Genomic DNA, 21,746 nt, shown 5'->3' with positions numbered 1-21,746 from the left:
CACTTTATTGTGTATTACTAAGAATTATTTTATTTATTTATTTCATTTTGGGTCCAAACACAGAAGTAAAATTTTAACAAGTTATTTCACTTACTCTGAACATCCTGACCCTTAGGAAATGTTCTGCTTTACCTTTGTTTTTTCTGTTTATGTGGAAAAATAGTTTTGGCTACACCTGATGCTGCTCAGGGCTACTTCAGGTTCTGTGTTCAGTGGACCATGTCGGTACTTGTGCTGGCGACTGAACTAACATTAGTGGCTTGCAAGGAATGAAAATGTTTTAATCCTGTCACCTCTGTCATTATATCCTTAAGTGCTTGCCAGTGGCTATTTTTTCAACTTCACTTTTCAGAGTTTTAAGGAATACAAAGTTAATAAAATGCATAATATGTATTTTAATAAGGACTTGTTGCATATTTTTATTATATTTTCTCTCATGAGCTTTTTCTGGTATTAAAAAGTTTGAGAAGACTGACCACAGGGGAAATATATATATATAATCGTGTCAAGAACACATACTTGCATCAATTTCATCATTTAATATTTATGGCGGCATCATCATCCTACAGAAATATTTATTTTTTTGTTTGTTTCCACCATTACCTATATTTGCTTTTTATGTAATGCAAGGATGTAATTCTTAGAATTTAAAAAAATAAGTTATCACAGACAGAGTGATAGTTCACAGACAGGGTATTTGCCTTGCTCTTGGTCTACCCAAGTTGTATACTTGGCAACCTACATGGTTCTCTGAAATCACCAGTTGTATTTCTTGAGTCCAGAGTAACGAGTAACCCACAAACACAGCAGGATGTGGTCCCAAAAGCAAACCTAAAATGAAGTATTGAGGAAAGTTTATTGTACATAATACAGTATATCTTCAGAAATATTTCATATTAAATAAATTATATATATGCATATATATATTCTGTGGTGTTTATAAAGAATATTGAACAGTTGTCTATTAAATTAAGTTGATTAATGATGGGTTTCAGTATAATAATTTTTATTTGTTTTTATATAATTAATTATATCTATCAGCTACTTTTAAAAAGTTATATTAAATCAGAGAAATTGTTACACTGGGTAGGGCATGCGCCACTCCATATGGTCTCGGGAGCACTACCAGAAGTAATTCCTGAGCACTGAGGTAGGAGTGACTCCTGAGCATTGCCAGACATGGCCCTCATACAAACAACAATGAAAACATACTATACATTTATATATGTATATAAAACTCTGTAACGTACTTTTCAAGGTGACAGGTGTGGAAGAGGTATAAGTGCATGGAGGTAGGGTAGCACTGCATTGTAGCACTATCCTCCCATTACTCATCTATTTGCTCCAGCGAACCCGGTAGCGTCTCCATTGTGAGACTTCTTACTTCTTTGCATATCAAATGCATCATGGGTACCTTGCCAGGCTTTCCCGTGCAGGTGCAATACTCTCAGTAGCTTGCTGGGCTCTGAAAGAGGGGCAGAGTAATTGAACCTGGCTCTTGCTGGGTCGGCAGCGGGCAAGGCAAACGCTCTACCTGCTGTGCTATCACTCCAGTCTGGAGGTAGGGGTAGAGATGGAATATTGGAACAATGGTGGAAGGAAGTTGATACTGGTGGCTGGATTAGTGTAGAAATATTATATTAAATTGTAAAATGTTATAAAAAGTTATATGGTGTCCAACATTTTTAGTCACTGTATATAATAATGAATTGAACTTTTTAGTTATTAAGTTGAGCACCTTTACTTTGACATGAAGTTAAGTGTATTACATACCTAGCACAGTTTTTCTTATATGATTATATAATATGAATAATAATATTATGTTATTTATTCCAATATAATGTCCCACTTCATGAAAGGTATATTGTATATTTTAATCTCAAAGTATTGTCTTACATATAAAGTAGGTTCCATATAAAAAACAATGTTTATTTAACTACCTTTATAATCCTTGACAATTATTTTAATTATGATACTTAGACAAATCACATTTAAATACTATGACATAGTTATATTAACAATTACCTTTTAATTATTTGATGTTCATATCAAATGTTTTCTTATTTTTTATTTTAATTTTTTTGCCTGGATTTTTTTTTATTTGAGAATTTTGTGGGATTTGGCTTTATGTCACCAGCTAAGCTCATAAAAGCCTTCCTCATCTTTTTTCAGTGTTTTTGATGGTTAGCATTGCATCTTGATTCTTCTTTGAACGTTCATCTTTTGCTTATACTGCCCATTTGTTCTTGCATGCTCTCTTTTTTTAATAGTTCATCCCTTAACATAGTAAATTGCTTTTCTAATGATTCCAATATCTGCTTAATACTGAGTTTGTTTCAAATACCTGCTTTTTTCAAATTCAGGTTTGCTTGAATTTGGGTCTGGAAACTTAGAACCTGATATAATTCTTAGAATTGAAACCCTCAAAACTGTTCAGAAGCCCCCTAAACCTGAGGCATCCTGTAGTTTTTCACTCTTCTATTAGCTCACAATCAGCATCCAGCTGTTAGTAATCCAGTCTTAACTGTTTTCACTAATTTATGTCTCCTTTTTTGGCTGCTTCAAGATATGCTTAAAACTTTTTAAATCACCTGTCTCTCTATAATTCACAGTGACCAATTGCCTGAAATTTCACTTCTCTGACCCTTCCTAGTTTTCATCCATTGTCAATTTGTTAAATTTTCTCTTGATGTTAAAATGGATCTAGTGATTGCCTTCCTATATTTTTTAAATAAAAGCAGAAGTCACACCATTCTATTTTTGTGCATTTGGGGACTGAGAGGGTCACTTATGAAGAGAAATTGTTTTAAATTATTTTAACTTATTTGTATGCAGAATCATTGTTTTATACTATATAGGTTTTAGTATGTATTATAGACCATCAACATATGAATAACCTTTATCCTGACTCACCTCCCCTTCCCTTGACCCCACCACAACAACCTTTCTGATAATCACTACTTGGTCTTATCATACTTAAATTTATTACTTAAGTTCATTGGCTTTATATAAAGTTCTTGAATCAAAGCATACATGTATGGAAGAATTTGAAAATACATCTATCAATTCTTTCAAATTCTGGTACAATATTCTAGTCAAGACATCTCATCCTGGGTTTTTGTTTTTGAAGGAACTTTGGCTGCTGTTTTAGCCTTATTACTCCTGATGAGTCTATGCTTGTTTTCTGTTTCATCTATATTTATTATTTTTAGGGGCTAGGGTTGGGATACACATAGCGGTGTTAATGTGGTGTTCCTATCTTGTGCTTAGGGCATATATCTATTATTGGGGAACCTATGTATGGTACCCTGGATCAAACAGAGGTCATCTGTGCGTGAGACAGTAAGACAAGATACTCAGACCCTGTATTTTCTCTCATGACACTAACTTGGCCTTGGATTCCTGGAGTTTTAAAATAATTTATCTATTTTGCTAGGGGTCCAAATTCTCATCATATAAATGTTCATCACATTCTTTTTTATGATATTCTGCATCTTTGTCATATCTGTTGACATACATTATTTATCTCTGTCCTATTTGTTTGGATTTTCTTTTTCTCCTCTTTTTTTAAAATCTCCAGTTTTGCTTATTTTGTCATTCAAAGAAGCAGCTCCTCCAACTGTACTTGTTAATGCTTTTTATTGCTTTCCCCTTGTAAACACCCTGCATTTATGGAGCACTCAAGGTCGCTGGATGGGGTTTCAGTCAGTGAGGACACGTGTTCCCACAGAGTTTTCGTTCTCCCACCCCTAAGTCATCTGGTGATGACATGTCTGTTATTTGTGTCCACTGCTTCGCACATTTGCCTAGGCCTTCATCGCTGTCGAATAAAACATGAGTCAACTGTTTATCCTCTTTGCTGTCTTTTTAATGGTGGTCTCTGAGGTACAGCATATGTATCACCCTCATTCTAAGATTCAGAGCTCCTGGTTTTAGAGCGTTTTTAATTAAACAATTGTTTAATTTGAGAAGCTCCTCTATTACCATCTTGTCCTCAAGCATATTTAAAATAGAAATAGAGAGAAAGAATTTCTAAATATAAATATGACCTGGAACTAAGTTTTATTAGGATTGATCACATTATATCAAATGCAGCTATCAAAGTAAGCATGGCACATACATAGCAAATGTTTTCACAAAACTAACTCTTGGTGTTGTGACAGTAGGGAAAATGTGAACTCTAACGCCAAGTCCCTTCTGAGATTGCATGTAAGGATGACCTACTATATAAAGCAGCAAGTACAATTCAGTATTTAAAGAAAATGTTTTTTTAATATATAGAATTTTTAATAATTTCAAATTGACACCATGATTTGCAAAATTGGTTGACAATAGAATTGCATTCATACAATATTCCCAACTTGGATCCTATTTATTCCTCCACCAATAATCACTCCTTAATCTCTCTCTCCTGTCTCCTTGACAGACACATATTTAAGTTTAACTTAGTTTGGATTTACCCCATCCACAATGTTTATAGTACTTTTAGATTCAATTGTTTGGATGAATACAGACACCCTGTCTCTACAATCACAGATGTGTCCAACACCCTATGTTATTCCTTACATCCTTCTTGCTTCCTCCCTCTGTCTTTCTCCTTGCCTGACATTTTGTTCCAGTAATCTAGTCAAAATAGTTTTGCCACCTTTGATACCTTGTATTTACTAGACATTCTATTCTGCAGTACTGCAGTGAGAACATCCTGTATTTGTATTTGTCTCTTTTACTTATTTTTCTTTATACCAGATACTCTAGTTAAAATAACGTTGCAGAAATTCCCTGATTTTCTCAATCCCTGTTGCTGCATAGTGGTCCATTGCATATAAGAAAAACAACTTCATTACCTATTCTTCTGTCATTGGATACTCCGGGTTGTGTCCATAACCTGGCTAATGCACTTTGTGCTACAATGAAATTAGGTGCATGTGTTTAATTTCTAATTAATGTCTTTGTGTCTTGGGCTAAATTTAAAGCCACAAAAACAGGTTTCCTTACATTTGGCCATAAGGAAATAAGTATTTTCCTAAAAACTCAGTTAAAATCATCACAATCACAGTCACAGTCATGCTGTTGTTCATCGATTGCCTCGAGCAGGCCCCAGTAACATCTCCTTCATCCTAGCCCTGAGATTTTAAAAAGTGCCATATTCAAGGCTCTTTCAGGGTTAGGAGAATGAGACCCATCATTGTTACTGGTATTTGGTATATTGGGTATGCCACGGGGAGTTTGCCAGACTCTGCTGTGTGGGCAAGTTACATTTGGTAGCCTGCCAGGTTGTCCAAAGTAAGAATGAGATAATAAGATGTTGTGTGGCTACAAATGTGGCCATGCGCTTCCGGGAGCTGGGTTTTATAGTCTCTGGGTCTTGGTTGTTGATGGGAATACATGGCACCAGGGATCCAGTTGGTGGGTGTGACCCCTGCCTACTGGAAGATGTAGGATCTGGGTGGGTGGAGGATGCTCAGCTCAGATCTGAGCAGGCTTGGAGATCTCAGCCCCGGGACCCGCCTTTGTTCCTCTGCCGGTAACTTCATGCGTGTGGAGAGTGGTCTCAGCATGGTGATGGCTGGTTCTGGAGGGCTTCGGCTGCCAGAGCTCTGCTCGGGGTGGGGAGGGAAACTCAACCCACCCCCCAGCAAGGGGCCCCGGCGAGGACAGCCAGGTCCAGGGGCAGGAGACTCTGAAAAACATTTTTTAGAAATTTTCCATAAATTCTATTTATGTAACCTATATTATAAGTGTGACATTTTGTCATTATAAGTCATATGTTTATATTTTATAAAATACATAAATATAAAAATAAAAGATTATCATGTATATATTATTATTCATCAACAGTATAAGTATAGATATTTAAAATATACTGTTTATTTCATTATAGATTCTAGCACTATGTTTTTATCTTCATTCTTCATATATGTGGCTGCGCCCAGTAGTGCTTAGGGTTTACTCCTGGCTCTGTGCTCATGGCTCACACTTGGTGGTACTCAGGGAACCACATGTAGTACCAGGGAATCAAATTCACATTGGCTGAATACAAATCAGGTATCTGACTAAACTATACTGTCACTCCAGGCCCATTTTTGTTAATGTATACATCAATATTGTGTACATTCAGGATTTTTCAACTTATTAGGATAATCTTTAAGTAGTATTCTTTGTACATTTTTATGCCTGAGATTTTTCTTTATTAAATTTCTGACCCTTTTGTGTTCACTTTTATTCTGATATTCATGTATGTGTAAAATAAGAAAAAAATACATGTGTGTATCAATGCATGTATATATATTTCTCTTGAAAATTTATATCAGTGTTTACAATTAGCAATAACTGTTTGTTAAGACAACAATGAGTTCATTTTCATGACTCCTACAGTACAGTTTTTTATATAAAATAGATATTATATGTTCAATGTGAAACATTCAACTAGTAAAAGAAATAAAAAACTAGTCATGCAGTATTCTTTTATTTCAATAAAGTCATGGAAAATCTATTTTAATGATAAATGAGCATCTTTATAAAATAATCATATCAAATAAAATGCCAGATTACTGACCTCCATTGTCTACTGACTCTAGACAATTTAAGACATTTTATTAATCGTTGGTTTCCGTTCATGTAATTTAGTAAAATTTAAAAGTTTTTTTTCATTTTTATTCTAAAAACTTGACAAATGCTTATATAATAATAGAAAAAATAACAAAATTGATAGGGAATTTATTGTAATTTGTGCAACTTTTAATATATTGTCTAGTTTATCTTTGTAATCTGTTTAGTACTATTTTCCTGTTATTGAAAGTGTCAAAGTGTAGATTGTTTTATATATTTGTTCTGTGTAACTGCATTTTTCTCTTGCATGTCATTTTACACAACACACAGAGACTTAATATGTATATACAATCGAGGATAATAAATGAGTATTTTTTATAGGTAGAGAACGTTCATGTATTTACATTAAAGTATGGAGTCATGGAACAAATAGCTTAAATCTAATATTGGAACAATAATTACTTCATTGTCCTCACTTATTGAGTCTTAGCATGTTAGAGTTGATAAGTATCTTATGCTGAAAAGAATTGGCCTATGATTTTTTTTTAATTGAATCACCGTGAGAACAGTCACAAAGCCTTTCAGTTTAAGTCTCGTCTGTCACACAATGATCAAACACCCGTCCCTTCACCAGTGCAAATTTTCCACCACCAAGAACCCCAGTATGCCCGCTCTCCCACCCACCCCCCTCCTGTGTGGCAGATTTCCACTTTTCTCACTCCCTCTCTCTCTACATTGATCACATTCAGTATTATGACAAAAGACCCAACATTATTATTTGGAATTTCCCCCACTATTCAGACCTGCCAAAAAGACATCATCATATAATTTGTTTTCTATTGTTGATTATGAAGAGGATATAATGTCTTGTGGCTGGAATAGCATTCACACTAATTTGGATTTCTCATATTTTAGTAATAAACCTAGAGGGATTACTGCTAAAATTCCCTGGGTTCTGAGATAGGTTTGTGTGCCTCTGGGATCATGGTTCTTCAGAAGCCAGAAGAGGCATTTGTGGGCATTGTCATGGTAGAGAGCAGGGCCGATTCCACCCCCCCCCCCATTCCACAAGGCCCCACGTGCCTCCTCAATGCACTCTCCAACCTGGCTGTTCGTTAGGCTCTAAAAGATGAGGACTACCATGTCACCACTGCAACGGGGGACAGGTGGAGGGACAGACACCCTTCCCCTCCCAGGGAGGCATAGCACCATAGTTAAATGCACAGTCCAGATGCATTTCGGTTGGGCATTATATTTTGCTCAGATTTTCCCATCACCATTCAAGCCTGTCTTTCAGGGACAAATGCTAGATCATTTACTTTCCATAGATCACTTTGCATATCAGAAAATGTCACATGGCCGCGGAAGCAGCTGCATGGTTTGGAAGAATAGTCCTGGTACCTGCATAGCAGAGCCATGCTTGTAGAAGCTCATGGTTGCCAGAATTCCATCTAAAAAGGCTGGGAGACAGCACCTATCCCATCTGGGACCTCCCGGTGATACCGGCTCAGTATGGGGCCTAGAGAATTCTCGGGGAATTGTGAAGCCCACTGGCCAGTTTTCTTTCCTGCTGTGTGCTCAAGAATTGGCCTATGATTGATTAGAGACACTATACTACACACACACACACACACACACATACGCACACACACGTATCTATCCACCCAGAGGACCCAGCATTTGAATATCAATTGTATGTATAAAAAATTTTAGCTGTGTAACTTCTTATGCTTTTAATGCATAGCATCTATATATCACTTAATCACTTAATCACTTAATCCCCGTTATTCATCGATTTATTCGAGCGGGTGCCAGTAACGTCTCCATTCATCCCGGTTGCATGCTAGCGTAGCCCAATGGTATCTGTTCGTTTTAGGAACATGTAGAGCCTCAAACCGATCATTTAGGGTCTTGACGAAGAAGTCTGACCATCTTATAGGTGGGCGTCCACGTGATCTTTTGATGTCTCGTGGAATCCAATCAGTAATGGCTCTAGTCCAGCATCTATATATGTATAATATATATACAAATATATGTATATATTCATATATATTCAGTAATTTTATTATGAGCATTCCCTTTTTTATCACCATTACAAAAAACAGTTATAAAACTTTCATATTTGAGTTTTAGTCATACAATGATTGAACACCCATGCCTCCACCAGTGTACATTTTTTACCACCAATGTCCCCTGTATTTCCCCCCCCCGCCTTCGTCACACCCTCCCCCCTCCCCCCTGCCTCTATGGCAGACGATTGTCCTCTTACTCTTTCTCTCTACCTATGGGTATTATGGTTTGCAATACAGATTACAGATAATGAGAGCCCACCATGTATGGTCCTGAGTAGACTTTCAGCACACATCTCCCATCCCAAACGTGATCTCTCCAACCATCATTGACTTAGTGATCCCTTCTCTATCCCAGCTGCCTTCTCCCCCAGTTCATGAGACAGGCTTAGAACCATGGAGCAATCTTTCTGACCCTTGTCTTTACTGTCCTTGGTGTTAGTCTCATATTATGATGTGTTATATTCCACAAATGAGTACAGGCATTCTATATCTGTCCCTCTCTTTCTGATTTATTTCACTTAGCTTAAAATTGTCCATAACCATCCACTTATAAGCAAATTCCAAGACTATTATTCTGAGTAAAAGAAGTGAAAAAACGTTTTCTGTGTTTTCATAAAGTTTACACTCTATTTGAGTTTAAAGATATTTTCACAACATTGTAATTGTACTATTAATTCCTACCAAGTAAAGATAAAAAAAGGTAAAGACTGAATACTCCAAATGGGAGTATTGGGATTTGGGGTTTTTTTTGTCATCATATCCACATTACTATTATTAATAAGCTTATGGATGCCCTAAATAAGCCTTCTTATATTTTTACAAACTGTGAACTCCGGTTTTTATTCTAGATAAAATACTTAGAAAGAATATAATGACTACCTTAAAACAAAAAATAACATGTGTACAGTCTAGTCAGTGGTATATTTAAGTATAAAGTGATAAAAATAGTCCATATTTTTAACAAACAATCCTGCAATTTTCTCAGAGGGAACAGTTGGTCTCCCAGAATAATAATTATCTGCACTGGTGGTAGATATTGACAATAGATATTTAACTTAAAACTAACCTATTTATGGAGGAATTTTGTTTTTCAACATACTATTACTTATTTTTCTGTCTGGTAAGTTTTCTCAAATTGCTTAGAATATGGGGGAGTATACTCTCAAGAAAGCGTTCATCTCAAAATCTTTATATTTTAAGTCTATAATGGTTAGCTGACCCTTTCACTCAAAATGACTTGATGTTCTTTTGTATTTTTTATATAGACTATGCAAATAAGACAGTAAAATTGAATTTGCTTGGCTGATAGTAAGAGATAAAAGTAAACACTGCTAACTCTGAAGGAAGAGCCAAAAATGCTGTACAGAATTAAGGCATGTTTTTTGAGCATTGCAGACCATAGTTTGACCCTTCACACTGCATTTGCTCCTGAGAGCAGAATCAGAGTGATCCCTAAGCATGAGTCAGGAGTAAACCCTGAGTGATGCTGGGAATAGTCCCCAAATAAAAACAGAATTCTTAAATAGAAAGAACAAACTGTGTAAAATATGATAAATGCACATTTTTTAGCCAGGCTTCAATTTAAAAAATATATTTGTTTAAGTACTAGTCTTTTCATTCTTAGTCAGAAAATCAAAACTATGGATGAGCCATCATCCCTGACCTTTACTTTTAATTGATTTTGATGTGTGCTTCACATTAGGTGAAACTGCTCTTTCTTTGGCTTGTTTTTATAACTTCTGTTTTGCCCAACATTCCATCTTTTCAGGAATTACTTCTTGCTGTACACCCAGGATCACTCTTAAAGTGGCTTTGGGCCATATACAAGGCTGCATATATGTCATGGCATCATATATGTGGTGCTGGTGGGCCTTGCTCAAGGCAAATATCTTAACCTCCATACTCTCACTCTGTTTGTTTGTTTATTTATTTTATATTTATTTATTTACTTTTTTCGGTCACACCCGGCCATGCTCTGGGGTTCCTCCTGGCTCTGCACTCAGGAATCACTCCCAGTGTTGCTCGGGAGACCAAACCCGGGTTGGCTGTGTGCAAGGCAAACACCCTACCTGCTGTGCTATCGCTCCAGCCCCTGTACTCTTTCTCTGAACTCTATATCTTATTTTCATGATTTTTCTTTATATACACTTCCTTTAGGTAGAACCAGACATTATTTCATAGATCTAATATGATCACCACCAATGCCTCTTCAGCACACTCCTTCCAGGAGATATTCACTGCATATTAATATCATTCATGATTTCACCATTTAGAAATTCTTGCATGATTAATGATGTGTTTGGTGTAAGGTAAGGAATACTTGGACATTGTGTTACCTCTTCCAAAAGCACTGTAGCACTGTCCTCCCATTGTTCATTGATTTGCTTGAGCAGGCCCCAGTACTGTCTCAATTGTGAGACTTGCTGTTACTGTTTTTGGCATAACGAATATGCCACAGCGAGTTTGCCAGGCTGGCCAGACTCTACAGTGTGGGTGGGATACTTTTGGTAGCTTGCCGGGTGCAACAAGAGGGATAGAGGAATAGAACCCGGGTGGGCCGTGTGCACGGCAAATGCCCTACCTGTTGTGCTATTGCTCCAACCCACCTCTTCCCATAGCACTGCACTGCACTGTCCTCCTGTTGGTCATCGTTTTGCTTGAGTGGGCACCAGTAACGTCTCACGACAAATTGTGAGACTTGTTGTTACTGTAATTTGGCATATTGAATACATCACGGGTAGTTTGCAAGGCTTTGCCGTGTGGGCACAATACTCTCGGTAGCTTGCCAGCCTCTCTAAGAGGGGCAGAGGAATCGAACTCAGGTCGGTCTTATAGGCTGTGTGCAAGGCAAATGCCCTACCCACTGTGCTATCGCTCCAGCCCACCTCTTCCCATATAGAAGTTTATTCTAACAATGTAATGAGCCATGCAAATTCCCACCATAAACTAAAAAATGCATGACGATAATTTAAATATTTAAAAGAATAGATCTATTCTTGTCAGCATATGCAACATAGTCATATTTGTGATAGCATGTAAAGTTAAAGAATATTGGATCTGAAATCAGGACACTTATTTGTGACATCATATATTAGAAATATAAGATAAACTGGGGGTTGAAAAACAACTCTCATAATTTTCATCATTTCATTAATATAAAAAATACAGGGGGTTGGTGCCACCAGCAGGTCAATCTGTACCTTTCAGGCGAGTGTATCAGCAGCCTGATGGTGCCTTCAGACTTCTAAATACCCCAAAATTGCTGCTGTGCCTTTGGCAAGACCCCAAAAACTTGGTGCAAGGTTTACCAAGAAAGAAAATGGCCAAAAGTTAGGTATGTGGAAGACACACCCACAAACCACCTTCGGCTCAGTCATATAATTGGTGGCATGGCCTCTCTGGTTCCTGATAGAACTGCTTAACGGCCATGATCCCAGAAACTCAGAAACAAATCTAGAAATCCAAGGGCTTTTGGCAGAAATGAGTCTGGTTCCTGCAGTAGGTTACAGGCACTGGGCCATCCCAGGTGGGAATAGATTTTGTACCTTGGCCTGTTCCCCCTGCCAGCCCGGTGGCTGCCATCCTCCAGAGGCCACTGGACAGTCAGGTTTGGGTCAACAGTGATGAGACACATGGGACCTCACATGATGAGGGTGGAATTGGTCCTTTCCTCCCCATCCCAACGACACCCTGAGTCACTGCTCACGGACAGCCTCTCTGGCTCCTGAGAAAGGTGCTTAATGGCCATGGTCCCAGAGACTCAGAAACAAATCTTGAAATCCAGCAGCTTTTTGCAGAAATGCATCTGTACTGCACAGTAGGTTACTGTCGCCAGGCCACCCTAGGGGGGAAAGGGTGCTGTCCCGCCGCCTGCTCCCCCTTGGCAGCTTGGTGACTGCCATCTGCCAGATGCCATTGGACAGTCAGGTTTGGGCCCGCAGTGATGAGACACACGGGACCTCACGGGATGGGTTGTGGAGCCAGTCTTTTCCCTCCCACCGCAATGAGACTCCGAGTCGCCGCCCACGAACAGCCTCTCTTGCTCCTGATCAAGCTGTTTAATGGCCATAATACCAGAGACTCAGAAACAAATTGCGGAACCCAGCGGCTTTTGACAGAAATACGTCCAGTCCCTGCAGTAAACCTACTGGTGATGGGCCACCCCAGGTGAAAATAGGTTTCAATCCTTGAACTGTTCCCCCGGTGGCCCGGTGACAGCCATTCTCCAGAGACCACTTTACAGTCAAGTCTGGGCCCTCAGTGACGAGACACGCAGGGTCTCACATAGTGGGGGTGGATCCGGCCCTTTACTCCCCATCCCAAGGAGACCCCGAGTCACTGCCCACGAACAACCTTTCTGGCTCTTGGTCATGTTGCTGAATGGCCATGATCCGAGAGACTCAGAAACGAATCTCGGAACACAGTGGCTTTTGGCAGAAATGCGTCTGGACCCCGCAGTAAGTTACTGTTGCTGGGCCTTTCCAGGGGAAATGGGTGCTGTCTCTCCTCCTGCTCCCCCTAGGGGGCTCCGTGACCGCCAACATCCAGAGGTCATTGGACAGTCAGGTTTGGGCCCTCAGTAATGAGACATGCAGGGCCTCAAGGGATGGGGGTGGAGCCGGCCCATTCCTTCCTGTTCCAACAAGACCCCGAGTCACCTCCCACAAATGACCTTTCTGGTTCCTGATCAAGCGCTTAGATGCCATGATCCAAGAGACTCAGGAATAAATCTCAGAACCAGGCAGGTTATCGCAGAAATACCTTCAGATTTAATTGTTAAAATTTTAGAATTTCAAAATTGTGTGGTCACTGCTGCAGCCACACAACATCATATGTTATTCATAACCAGCAATAGAAAACAAATTGTCTATTGTTGCCTTTTCAGTAGATCTGAGTGTTGGTGTAAAATCCCCAATATTAATGGTGGGTATAGTGTCAAAATATTGAATATGATCAAAGTAGAGAAAGAGTAATGTGAAAATCATCTGCCCTACAGGTAGGGGGAGGGTTTGGGATGGGGGCATACAGGGTTTGTTGAGGGTGGAGAATGGGCACTGGTGAAGGTATGGGTGTTTTGTTGTATGACCGAGACTTAAACCCGAAAGCTTTGTAACTCCTCTCACGGTGATTCAATAAATAAAATTTTTGAAGATGAATAAAAAAAGTAAGGTGGAGTTCATGCCCAATTCAATCAGCTAATCAGTGGCTGAATAAATAGCAGTACTCCTACATTAAAAAAATAATAATATCTAATATTACATTTGAATAATATATTCAAATGCCTTGCATGGAAAATAGATATTCTTAATAAAATTGATTATTCTAAAAATATTGTTTTTAGATATTCAAATTTTAAAATGAAAATGAATAAAGATAAAAATAGTTCTTTATTAAATTATTACACATGTCTTATACAATTATGTATTTGAACATTCTTTTATATAAATAGATAAGATTTCTTATGAAGATAATTAAAATTAGAAAGAAATTTTTCTTAACATTTTCTATACTTAATGTATGGTTGTCTTTGTACTATATATATTTATATCAATGCATTTCTTCCTCTAAACCCTATGATATTAAAATTAGTAAATTATCATATCACTCTATGATTTTTATACATACATATAAGTAAGGTATTACAGTGTGTAAGTGGCATGGTTTGTTGCAGAATCTGTTATGTTCCACATAAAACAAAAAGATGATGATTTAAACAATCTAAAAAATATTTTACTTCACTTCAAAGTAAATGCTTGTAGGAAAAGAACTTATCAACTGTCAACATATCCGTTTTTCTTTACTCAGACTCCAAGGTTACAATTTATCTTTTTTGAGTTTGAGCAAAGGGCAACACCAGCAATTCACATGGTTCCTCTTTCAGTTTGTAACCAGACCAGACTTGGGTTTTTGTTTTTTGAGTTTGGTCACACCAAGAAGCAAATGAGCTGAAAAGTAGTGTCAAGTAAAAGGTGCATGTGATCACTGAAAACTTGACAGTAGCAAATTTATACAAGAGGGGGTCAGATATTTTTTAGCAATATTGTTTTTCTGCAATTGATCCCAAGGAAAAAATCTATATTTTTATTATTTTATATTATTAATTTAATCACTATACCATATTAAATCTCTTATTTGCTGTCACATAACCTCTGATTCAAATGGCCTTTATAGCATTTTTAATATTATTTATTATGAATTTTTCAGTATATCTACTTGAGACTTGCTGGTATTTAGTTTTTAAGCACAGGGTTAATATTTCATATATGTTTCATATTCACTGGATCTGCTGATGGTAGGAACCTAATTAAAATGTAGTGTTAAACTGAACATTACTTCAAATGTCACATTTATATATATTTATAATTGCTAGACTCTGATCATTTAAACAGGTTAGGAAGAAGGACAATTATTGATAAATATTTTTAACTAAATTTAAATTGTACAATTTAGGGTGTAAATCTGTTCTAGTGGATTTTTTAAACAAAGTAAAAACTGTTCTTAACAATTCCCTGGAGTATTGTTATTGTTATTATGCAAATCGCTTTCATGGTTTCAGATTTTATAACCTATTGCCGGCTTCTTTTTTTGCTAAAAATTGATTTGGCATTGCAGAACATAGTGATATGATTTTTATGAAGTTATATGTACATTAGAAGGCAAAACTTTTTTTTATTCTTTTTAACTTTGACAGTTTCCAATTAATAATACATTTAAATATGACAATTTGATTTTGATTGATATTTTTATGCTTTCTAAACATTTTTTATGCTTTATAGTCTCTTTAGCAGAAGTTACATTTAAGTTTCACTATGACACTTTTTGTTCTTTGCTTGCTTGGAAAGAGTCCTCCTATCTTGCAAATTCAGATTTTATGTCACAAGGAGAGGATATAACATGACTTTAAAACAGCCTTAAGATTAAAATTTATTTGATAACTATATAAATATAACTTATTAAGCATGAGATTTAATTTAATAGTGATTACTAACTGTAGCTATAAAATTAGAAATAGGGCAAGCTTTAATAATGCAAATCATTGAGCATGAACCTGAGGGAAGCTATTTTACAAAAAAAAAAAAAGAATAAAACGTTCTCACTCAAAACCAGGTAATTATTTCATTGTGGTAGTTATTGTGATTATTATATTTTATAAATATTTCTGGAATTTTATATAATACACTGTATTTTTTGTAATCTACACAATTTGGCACTAGCAATCCATTTAAAAAATTATAATTATGTGTGGTTTTATTCTTTCTAAATTATTTCAGTTAAGTTATATCTAATTTAGGGAAAAAACAATGCCATCTAAAAACTCACATTCAAGTAATTAACTCAAATTTATTTGTTGTGACTTAGGCACTCTATTCAGGTCTGGGCTGTTTATCTGAGAACAAAGAAAGAAGAAGCTCCTATAGCAACTTGGATGCAATTTTATATTAAACAAATACAATTCAAATCTAAAAGCTTCAATAAGAATAGATAGCAAAGACAGCAGAAAAGGGAAACAGGATTTCAGATAGGGAGAGTAACTTGCTCAAATCCTCAATCTGCCATCAATGCCGGAAAGTTAGAAGAGACAATGTCAAAATAATACTGGGAAGAGTGTAGTACAAATTTAGCATTTTAATCTCAATGAAAAGTATAAACTGGGGAGTCACATTGTTAGATTAATGTCCTCTGTTTATTGTTGATAGACTGAAAAATGACAAGGGTAAAAAAAAGGAGAATGTTAACTTAAAATTTTAAAGCAATACAGGTGAGAATGAACTTTGCTTTGACAGTACAATAATAATGGCATAGGAATCACATTATAAAGTATTTCACTGTGTGAAATGCTTTGAGTTTATGATTTGGAAATTCGTACCTATAAAATACATCAGATTTTCACTGAACATTGGTCAGCACTATGTCTTATGCAGTCCCAGTTATTTCCATAACATTATATTTCAACTATATGTTACCAACTTTTGAATATATCATCTCATTACTTCCTCCAAATTATGGAATCAACTCTGTTTCATTTATTCTGTTCAGAGTCGTGTAACTATTGGCTTTACAATATCCTCATTGATAGTACATCTCCCAAGTCCAATATCCATTGTATTCAATGCACAATATTATAGTTTGTTTCCATTGTAGATTCCCTGCCTTCATTCTTTGTCACACCTACAAACGTTTTAAAGTGTAAATATAATCATATCCTATATTAAACTATACTTAATGTTATATTCTCCAATATTTAAATCAACATTTTACCATGATCTACAAAATAAAGCACAACTTCATCTCCAACTAAGTAAAATATGTTGTTTGGAGGGGAAGAGTGGCTTTATGACCTCTCTTATTTCTTAGATATTTGACAGTGTTTTTCTGTTACTACAAATGAAAATGCCATTATGCTTTAGCAAGTTTTCAGTATTTTCCTTATGCCTGGGTTTTTCCTTTTATAAGGAAACAAGTTTCTTTTTCTTTTTATACTTAGACCACAGTTGAAACTTATTCTTTGAGACAACTGTTATGCCCAAGTGATATGAATAATATCTCATTTTCTTTCTTTGTAATATTTATAGACTGCAAACAGTATTGTTTTTAGACTACCCAGGATGGATTCCGCACTGCTCATTCAGTATTGAAGGAGTTAACATCTTTAGGGTACAAACCTGATATCGATGTTAAATTTGACTAAAAGTGAAACAAATTAAGTTTTAAAACTCCTACCCAAAACCTAAGCATTCCATCTACATTAGATTTTGAAATTTTAAAAACTGTATAGTAATATTTGCATATGTAGACTTTTATTTTTATCTTAAGGCTGCGAAGGTAGTACAAAATTTAAGGCATATGCCTTGCATGCAGTCAACAACAAAAGCAAATAAATGTATGAATAAATGAAGTAAAAAATCATATAAAAAAGAATTAATCACCTAAAATTCAACCCTTTTTCCAAAATACTTGAAGAAATATAATTTCTTTCAGTTTTTGGGAAGTCAAGTTTTCTTTCAAATCAAAAACAAAGATAAATGAAACACATGCACACAAATTAAATATCAATATCTCAGGTTGAAAATTGGTATAGGTGTATATGCTGCCCGAGCCCATGTGCTGCTGTCACCCACGTGACCGAGCACATATAGCGCCGGAGCACATCTGCCACCTGCATCTCCCCTCTTGAGATGTGTAATTTCATGCTATCTTTCATGTCTATTGCCAGGATGTGTGTAGGGGCTCTCTCCGCCTTGTAGAAGTCCATGTTCTCTCTTGAGTGCGTTTCTCTCTCTCTCTCTCTCTCTCTCTCTCTCTCTCTCTCTCTCTCTCTCTCTCTCTCTCTCTCTCTCTCTCTCTCCCTCCCTCCTCACCATAAAAACCCTCCAAATAAAATCTATTTGTTTCAAAAAAAGAAAGAAAGAAAGAAAGAAAGAAAGAAAGAAAGAAAGAATGAAAATATATACAGAGGTTAAGTCAATTAATTGCCTTGAAGCAACTGATCCTGGTTTGATGAAGCCTAATAGTCTTTTGAGCTCTGCCCAAGAGTCACTCCATCGAAAAGAAATGGGAATAGCCCCTCAACACAGCCAGATGTGACTCAAATCCAAATAAACCAGTCAATAAATAAGGAAATTTTACTTTCTTTTGACAAAAGTAAAGCCTAAATCCTGGCAAACATAGGTAGAAAAATTCTAAAGAAATCTTATTAAAACAGATTATACAGTTTACTAAGAGGATCATGGATCTTTTTTAATGCATATGACAAAGGGCTGGAGTGATATCACAGTGAGTATGCATTGGCCTTGCAGGCAGCTAACAAGGCCGACCTGAATTCAATTCCTCTCAGAGAGGAATATTCCTTCTCAGAGAGTCTGGCAAGCTACCGAGAGTATCCCCCCCCCCCCCCCCCAGCAAAGACTGGCAAGCTACCCTTGACGTATTCTATATGCCAAACACAGTAGCAAGTCTCACAATGTTACTGGGCCTGCTTGAGCAAATAGATGAACAATGGGAGGACAGTGACAGATGAAAAAGTGGGATCTATTCCAAGACACACGACTGGTTCAACATGCACAAATATATATGATGCATCATCTAAACTACAATGAGAGAAAAACAATATTCATCTCTGATAAGAGCTCCAAACAACATGAAGAGTGGAAGAATTTATCTCATCATAGTAAAACCCATATAAAAAAAAACTCTCCTAGCCAACATCTTACTAAACGATATTTTTTTATTCTTTCTCTCTAAAATCACTCACAAGGATATTCCCTCTTACCATCATTATTCAACATAATATTGGAAGTCTTAATCACAGTAATTAAGCTAAGACATGAAATTAAAGAAATTAAAATTGAAAGAAGTTAAACTACCTACTTTCAAGTGGCATGATAGTATACATAGACTGCTTTAAAAACTCAAACAAATATAGTAGAAACAATGAATCCTAATATTAAAATAGTAGGCTATGAAATCAATGCACAGCCTTATGTTGATTTCCTATATGCAAAAACAAATAATAAAAAGGAAATTTGCATTTTTGTAATGAAATAAAGTACCTATGAATCAACACATTTTACATAGAGAAAAACGTATATACAGAAAGCTCTAACTATTGAACAAAAAAAAGGGGGGGACTGCTGTACAGTGAGTGGGGTATTTGCCTTGCACACAGCCAACCTGGGTTTGATCCATGGCACACCAAATGGCTCCCTGAGCCCCATACTCACTGAGCCAATTTTACTGGGGAACCCCAGATGGAGCAGGTGCAGTCATCTTGCATACTCCAGATGGAATCCCGGTGACTAAAAACTTCCACAGGCAAGGCCTGGATATGCGTGTCTCAGGACTAAATCTCCAGGACTCATGGCGGAAGTGGACCAGGGTTGTCTCTCCCAGGGCCCAGTCCACTCAGCAGACTGACTGTCATGCCCACAATTTGCCTTCAGGCACCAACAGCCCTGTCCCAGAGATACAGCAGTGAGTCCCAGAAGACACCACGGTACTGGAGATCTCTCCAGGCCCCTAACTGGGCCAATTTTACCGAGGCACCACATATGGAGCAGATGCAGTGTTCCTGTCTACTTCAGTTGAATCCCGGTGACCAAGAGCTTCCACAAGCAAGACCCAGATGTGTGGGTTCCAGGACTGAATTATCAGACCACATGGAGGCAGAGGACCCGGGCTGTCTCTCCCCAAGTCCCTGCTGGCCCAGCAGACGGTATATTATACCTACAATTTGCCTCCAGGTGCCATCTTAGTGCACCAACAGCCCTGGCCCAAAAACTCCCCATCGAATTCCAAAATAAAGCAGTGTCGTACAGAGATGTCTCTGGAACCCAACCATTTACAATATAGAGATTTACATTTATAAGTGTAGCTGTATGAGATCTCACGATTTTCAAAATGAGCAATGGAAAGTAATTATATAGTGTCTACCACTGGTAGAAAAGCTTGAAATTTGGTGGTGGGAAATTTCGAGCAAAACATAATACTCAAAATGAGAGAGAGAGTTTTGGGGAAATTGAATACCATAGAAGCAGGATGAGGACTGGGATTTGGGTGTTGGAAAATGTGCACTGGTGGAGAGATGGGTCTCTCATCACTGTATGGCTGAATCTCAAACATGAAAACTTTGCAACTCTAACTCACAGTGATACAATTAAAAAAAAAAAGTAATGTGTAGTTCATGCCCAATTCAATCAGCTTAATTAATGGCTGAACAAATGCAATACTCCTACATTATTAAAAAAAAGAATATGGAAGAGTATGGAGGTGAGGGGGGTGTATATAGTTACTAGAAGAAGGTAAGACAGTAGCATAAAAAAATCATGATTCTCTCTGTACTCTTTTTTTTTTCAGCTTTGATCTCCTTCTGATCTCTTTCCTTCTTGTGGCCTCCCTATCCAAACAGTTGACTTTCTGGCTTTACTTTTTGGTCCTCCCATTTAAAGTTTTAACCAGTGGCTTTCTTGTCATATCCTTGGACCCCCCGATGCTGCTCTACAACATGCAAGGTAAGATTGAAATAAAAACATTGATCTTCAGATATTGAAAGATACCTTTAGGATTTTAGCAAGGCAGAATGTATTAAATATGGAAAGTTTTAAAGTAAATAGTATGTGGTTCCAACAGAAAAAAATTGACTATCATGAGAAATGATGCCAGAGATAACTACTTGCTGAGGATGGTAACGATTTTAATGTGAATTTTGAGGGGACTCAGAGAGTTCCCAATCAATGCTGAAGGGTGCTGGCAGTGACTGCTGGCAATTCTCCAACAATTCACATGGTTTAATATTAGGACTACTATCAATACACTGATGTCTAGATCTTAGGGTGCTGAGGGTTACCTGTGGTGCATTTGGTAGTGTTCATGGTTCTGAATGGCTACACCTTGTGATGAACTTTGGAGATCAAGTGGTACCAGGAATGAACCTAATGCAAGCAAAGTCTGTGTCCTAATTTACCTCCATTATTTCTCTAGTCCCAGTGAAACATTTTTTCTTAAAGGTTTTTAGAGTCGAGTTCCAGATAAAGCTGCAGATATGTGGAAAGAAATATGGTGTCTCTCTGCTGCCTTCCTGTGAACTGTCAGATATGTTAGATGGATGGAAAGTGTAGAAATTCATAGTGTAGGAAGTCAACAAGAAAACATCTGAGAAGCAAGGTCTCTGTTTAATTTGAGCTGTATACCCAATTGCTGAAACATTTCTATGGCAACTATTTTAAATATATATTGCATTTTGGGGAGCTTTGTTCCCATGAGAGTCAGGGTGAACAAGTCAAGCTGTCCATTTGGGAAAGTGTGCTTCATAACTGAGAAGGCACCGCATTTGTCTAATTAGTTGTCATTCCAAAATACCACAAAAGGACGAAGTAGTTCAAAGGAGTTTGAGGATGTTTCTTCTCAAGGAAAAGTTGCACATGTTTCTTGACCAATTTGAGCTCTATGTTTGATAGATACATGCAGAAACTCAGACCAGTTAGTGATGATAATCTGTTCTGCTGCAAAGTCTACTGCATGGTGCAGTAGCAAACAGTCACATGTGAATCAAGCATGTAAATGTGGCTAGTCTAAATTGAGATATGCTATAAGTATACACCATATATCACAGCAAAGATTTAGTCCAAA

The sequence above is a fragment of the Sorex fumeus genome, unplaced genomic scaffold (genome assembly GCF_029834395.1).
Source record: "Sorex fumeus unplaced genomic scaffold, SorFum_2.1 ptg000008l, whole genome shotgun sequence".
Taxonomy (NCBI): domain Eukaryota; kingdom Metazoa; phylum Chordata; class Mammalia; order Eulipotyphla; family Soricidae; genus Sorex; species Sorex fumeus.
This window is presented reverse-complemented; position numbering follows the sequence as displayed.